The sequence below is a fragment of the Pezoporus occidentalis genome, unplaced genomic scaffold, assembly GCF_034315485.1.
Source record: "Pezoporus occidentalis ecotype Australia unplaced genomic scaffold, CSIRO_AGI_Poc_V1 ctg84, whole genome shotgun sequence".
Lineage (NCBI taxonomy): Eukaryota > Metazoa > Chordata > Aves > Psittaciformes > Psittacidae > Pezoporus > Pezoporus occidentalis.
In genome coordinates, this window is record NW_026916203.1 from 174,007 (window position 1) to 180,067 (window position 6,061).

Consider the following 6,061-nt stretch of genomic DNA (forward strand, 5'->3'; position numbering starts at 1 on the left):
CTTGCTATTACATTATAGTCAAGGTTTTCCTTAAGAAGTTGTGCCATTTTTGTCACATGTATAGTGCTTATTACAGCTTTCTGTTATCGAGAGGTAGAATCTCTTCTTTTTATACCAGTTCTGACCAAAAAAGGTACCTGTTATGTACCCGGTTAATTTTGAATACATAGGCACAAAACTATAAATGTGTAGGTGTATGGATATACAGACACAAATAGAATGTGAATGGTGAAGTCTTCATACAGCTTCTTAGGTTAGTTTTTGTTACTGCTGATTGTTTTAAGTCACGTTACTGTATTATCAAACTGCCTGAACTGAAAATTTTGGCCTGTGATGGTAATGAGCATCAAGCAAAGTAGATCAGATAGATTTCTCTACAGAGTAAAATACAGAGGCACCAGTTTCATTCAGAATTTGCTTCTTTTTGACCTGAGTACATAAAACAGTTTCCACATTTAACATGCCAAACTAGAGTCCATTCAACAAAGCCTGTTACTTTGTTATACCTCTACTTCATATTTTCAGGCTCTGTTTTCAAGTGAATCTGATTTCAGGACTTGTTTATCCTTTTTGCTTTATATGTTGAATTGCACATGAATTTTATTAGTGTATTTAGAGTTACAGTAACTTCTTTCATTTATTCATTTAATTTCTTACTACAAGTATTTCTTACTAAGGAAGTATTTTTAGAGGACTTGGTTTTGTGTACTCTTGGGTTTGGCCAGGCAGCCAAAATAGCTGTGCGAATTTGCATTCAGAATATGGTGTTATTGTTAAGTGTTGGTTGCCTCTGAAACTGTAGCTGTTGGTGTTTGTCACATCTCTTATCACTGTAGCTGCTTTTTGCTTCTTAGGGTAGCAATCCCTGCTTCTCTAGAATCTTGATGTATCTGCTACAAAGCCAACATCATACATGACTGATTGCTACAGCAAGTTAAAACAATACTGATTTCAAAATTACATTGTAGGTAGCAGTGCCCTGGGACTGGTTGTGATCAGTCTTCTTTCTCTAACTTCTTAATTTAAAATGCAAATGGAAATCTTTGCAGACCCAGCTGGTGAGGGAGCAAGCACACTGATTTCTTACTATCTCTATGGTTTTCCTAAGCATCTATCTATGGCGTTACCCTTTTTTGGCCAGCAAGTTTTTCACCAACAGGAATATAGGGTTTTGCCAAAAGCTTCAGTGGTAGCTGATCATACTTGTTTCTGAAGAAACAGAAAGACTTACCTCCTTTGTACAGTAGCAAAAATGCAGCTGCAGTTTTGTATTCTTGCATCTGAAACATCCATGTTAACTTGAGGTCATCTCAAGACTATCTGCGCAAAATACCTTTCACTTAAGGTGACTAGAAACCACTGTTGCACTGCATTTGCCCTTAGGCTCAATTTTTTCTATTTTTCTGTAGCTAGGGAAGCTATTAATAACATGAAGCTTAAAGCATTTGAATTGCACCATGTCTTTAAAGGAAATATACAAATTAAGAAAGTATAAAAATTCATCTAGCTTTAAAGGCTTTAAAAGGCTGCAGTATCCCTTGGTGCCTTTTTCAGGCCTAACAATTTGCTGATTTTGCATCAACTGAACATTGTTTTACTACATTTACTGACTGTCTTCCCTGCCAGCTATGCTCTGAAACTGTTTTAGAATAAATTATAAATCACCAGTAAATGTAAACCACTGCCTCTTCCTCCCATAATGTTTCTGTATGAAAAAGCGAGGCTGATTGATAGTCTACAGCCTCAGCAGTAGCTATGGTTTGCCAGACCAACCAGGTATTTTGCCTAAGCAAGCAGCTTCTACTTCATTTGCCTGCTTACTGGAAAAGGTCAACAGGGAAGTGGTAAAAGGTTTACTGTTACCGTGAAAACTGTTATTAACAATCAGCTGCAATTCCAGTATACCTGTTAACAATGGCACTAACCCTGAGAATACATGCCAAAAACCTAACTCCTTTTATGCAGCTGCTTGAAACAAACACCAGCCTATCAACATACACAAGAGTGCAAATCGCCTTGAGTTACAGCAGCCCACTTAACACTTGTTGCATAAGTAATATATTTGCAAAGCAAGAAAAATAGATGCTTCTTGCCAACAGAACCTAAGTTGTTCACTCATTAATTATCTTAGGGTGTATTATTTAATTTTCTAAGTCACCAAGGTGCATGAGATTTTGTATTTCACAGTGTGTTCAGAAAAAAGTACTTTTTTCCTAATTAACTGTGTAAGTCTTCACCAGCTTGAATGTACTGTTAGCTATTGCAAAGCACATGTTACTAAGTTTGTATTAATGTCAATATTGTTCTACTGGTTTTATTTGTATTTTCTCCTTCTTTAATACTGTACCATAACATGGTAATTCTAGAAACACTTCACCTTACTGAATTAGCTTTAAATGAGTTCCTGCTTTTTAGTTTCCTAGCTGCTGTAAAATAACTTTTATGTTTATTTGATGTAGAATTGTAAAAACTGCATTTATTTATACAGAGCCATTTATACTACTTATTTTACAAATGTTCTTATATTCTGAATAAATTTCTAATGCTGTTTCTTTGCCTTGGGGGTTGCTTTAACATACCTTGTCATCTTACTGATGAATGGGTTTGCCTAAAGGTACTATAGTGACTTTCTCCACATGTTGTTGAGGTAAGTGGTATGACACCATCATGAAAGTTCCCATACTAGGGACATGAAAGGTTGTTAAGAACTCACCACAGATTTGATCATAGGTTTTAGCTGAGCTCAAGAACATTAGTACTTGCTACAAACCCACTACAGCTTCAATGAACACTTTATAAAAATGGAAAGGCATCTATGAAACCATTTCCATGCATCCAGTTCATTGAATAACAGGTTATATAGACAAAGAAAAAAAAAATTGCTGTTTCATAAATACTTTAAAAGCATTGAATGAAGTTCACGTGCTTCTTTTCTCCAGTACCTCCAAAACATTCTTTTTTCTTTCATTTGTGTTTGGTGGGCCCCTTGTGCACCTTTAAAATTGACTTTAAAAAATACTTCTTTTCCTGGCATTATGTGTAATCAGTGCTGCTGACTGCCTTAAAGCAACATTTAAACACTCTGCAGTGAAAGAATAACCTGTACCACCAGCACAGGCTTTGTATTTCACACTGATCAATGTTTATATTCATACTTCAGTACTTCAGTAAGTTTATACATAAAGTAATTTAATTTTACTGAGAAAAATTACAGTATAGAAGAAAATGTCAATTTAGTCATAGTCTCTTAAATAGTATGCTTCAGTTTCTGAATCAGTGAATAACAATCACAATCTTTAGTACAGCATTTAGTACAGATATTATAGATAGTTACAGATTTTATTTACTAAAATTGAAGAGTTGAGTTACCCACTTTCTTCAAGATAACATAATGGAAATTGTGTAAAATCTGTAACTTTACATGGTTTTTAACCCTATTAGCTGTACATACTTTCTACTTAATTAGCATTGATATGCCACTACATACCAGTGAGGAAAATAGATCAAGTTCTTGCACTTTAAACAAACAAGAGGAAGACATAACCCTTCATACATGAGCCATGTAATGTAAAACCGGCTCCCTGTTTTCTGTGAGGCATGCAGTGCGGCACAGAACAGTGGTATCTTTGGGCAGCAATACCTGAGCCAGCCTAGGCCCTGGAATGCATACAGCAGTCTAGCATGCCAAAATTCATGAACAAAACCCCACCTTCTGTGGAGTCTCTTTTGCTTTTTAATGTTAAACTGCCTTGCAAACCCAGCTAAACTGCTCCTCAGGACTGAAGCGCAGCTTCCACATACTGCAGTGCCATGCAGACATAGTATAGTTACTTAAGGATTCTGTTTTAAGTATAGACAAGAAGTATTTGCTGAGAGCTCTTAAACTGCAGTTTTGTATACTTTTCCTGCATAACAAGAGTATGTAGCCAACCAGTAATATATAAATGGTTCATATAGTTAATTTAGTAATTTTGCTCAAGCATGCTGAAAAAAATTTGCACAGTAAGTTTTTCTCACTGTGGGAAGTGAGTCAGAGAACTGGGTTTGCAGGATCTATCTTAAAAAACTATAGATGCCTTGTTTTAAAATTATTCATGCTCCATATGCTGTAATCATTTTCTTAAAGGCACAGAACTGTAATGGAAATGAGAAGCTGGTTGCTCTGAGAACAATATAAAGGCTTAACAGTGACAAAATACTCAGTGGTGTTGTCAGAAAATTTCATAGTGGACCTATTCAAATTCAAACATTCTGTACCCTGTGAAATGTTGATAATTACTTAAAACAAGCTTTTTTTTTTCCTGCAAGTACTGAAGGAGGAACTGAAAACACTTCCTTCCTTCCCAGAAGTATTCCAGCACTGAGAACAATCTAAAAATAAGGGTTTCTGTAAAACTGAATCTATACAAAACTTTAAGTCTAGCTTAACCTAAAATTTTCAACAAAAAAGTTAAAACCCAAGTATTTAATTTTAATGTAGTACCACTAATCCAGAATACTTCCTGTTGTACAATCTTGAGTACAGGCAGTGAAATTGCTACATATGATACCTTCCTTGTACAATTTAGTTAAAACAGTGAAATTCACACACAGCACAAATCCTACTGCATCTATCAGTGCTTATGTACAGGATTAAAAACAGTGCAAACACTAGCATTTAGCCTACTTTCTTTCTCAAAACTACACTATTGCTGTAAATGCATAAGAACAAAAACCTATTGTGCAAGAGCAGTGATATTTCCAAGTCAGATCTACTGAAAAAGCACCTTCAGTTAGTTTGTAGAAACGTACCCTATCTTAAATAATTTTGGTTGCTTCAAAAGCCAAAATACAGTATTAACAAAAACAATCTGAAATTATGAAGTCATGTAGAAGCACCAGATGATTTAACGTTTACAGTGCAAGACTCAATTTCTGTAAATAAACTGATTTCAAAATCCACAGGAGAGGCTATTCTACCCATTCTCAATAATTTTGAGCTTTCTAACACATTTAGAATATAACCTCCTGGTTTAAATGATTAAAGCACCTGACTTCACCTCTAAAAAAAATTCTGTTGCTCGGAATTTTTAAAGAAGTCCAGGTAGGTGAGGATTAAACAGCCCAAACAACTAGAAAGCCAGTCACCCATGGAGCAGCAGTGCTGTCTTGTATCACAGGACATTAGGGCTTGGATTCTTAGTGTAGATTCTTACTCTTCACACCAAATGACAGGAGTGCTGCTATGAACTGCAAATCCAAAAAAGCAACTCTACTACAGTAAGCAAAAGTTGAAAAAAAATAATTTCTTACTCTAAAATGACAATGCAAGAACAAGTCTATTAAGAATATCCAGACCTGAAGCCTCCTTTGTTTTTTAAAAGGAATTGTTAATAACAGCCACAGGTAGGTGAAGGAAAAACACAGCAAGCAGTGTTCTCAAAACACCTAATTAGGAAAGTTGGAGCACAGCAGAGAAGTCTGGAACTGTGACGAGACCCAAAATCTTACTTGAGCCTATTTATGCAGGTTTGGTCTAAATAATTTAGATTTGTATTAAAAAAAATGTTTTGTGTAATAAATAAAGCTATTGCCCTTTTTTTTTCCAGTACCACTGTTTCCAGACTTCAAACTGTATAAGACACAGCTACGTTCAAAAGCATGCATGTCAGCTGGTCAGACAGTGGAAGTTAACAGCATTTTAGCACAGAACGTACATCATTCCATCAGGCAGATGACTCTTCAGTCTGAGTTCAGAGATCAAATTGTTCTGTTAAGGACAGTGCTAAAAATCTCACAGTAAAGCAGGTAGCTTATGTACTACTAACTAAATTCCCAGCACCCACACATTTATAGTTTTTTTGTTAAATGTTTGTTTATTCCACAAATTCTTTAATTTCAAGAATATTGTGTGACCATTTATAATCTGAATAATCCCATACAGGCAAGCATTTCTAAATTGAGAAATATTTGTTTTTCAAGTATCTTGATATCAACTCTCCAGTTTGACATGCACACAGTTACTTGTTTCTCTGTGTCTAGTTCCCATAAAATAAAACCTCAAAGAACTAAATTCGGTATC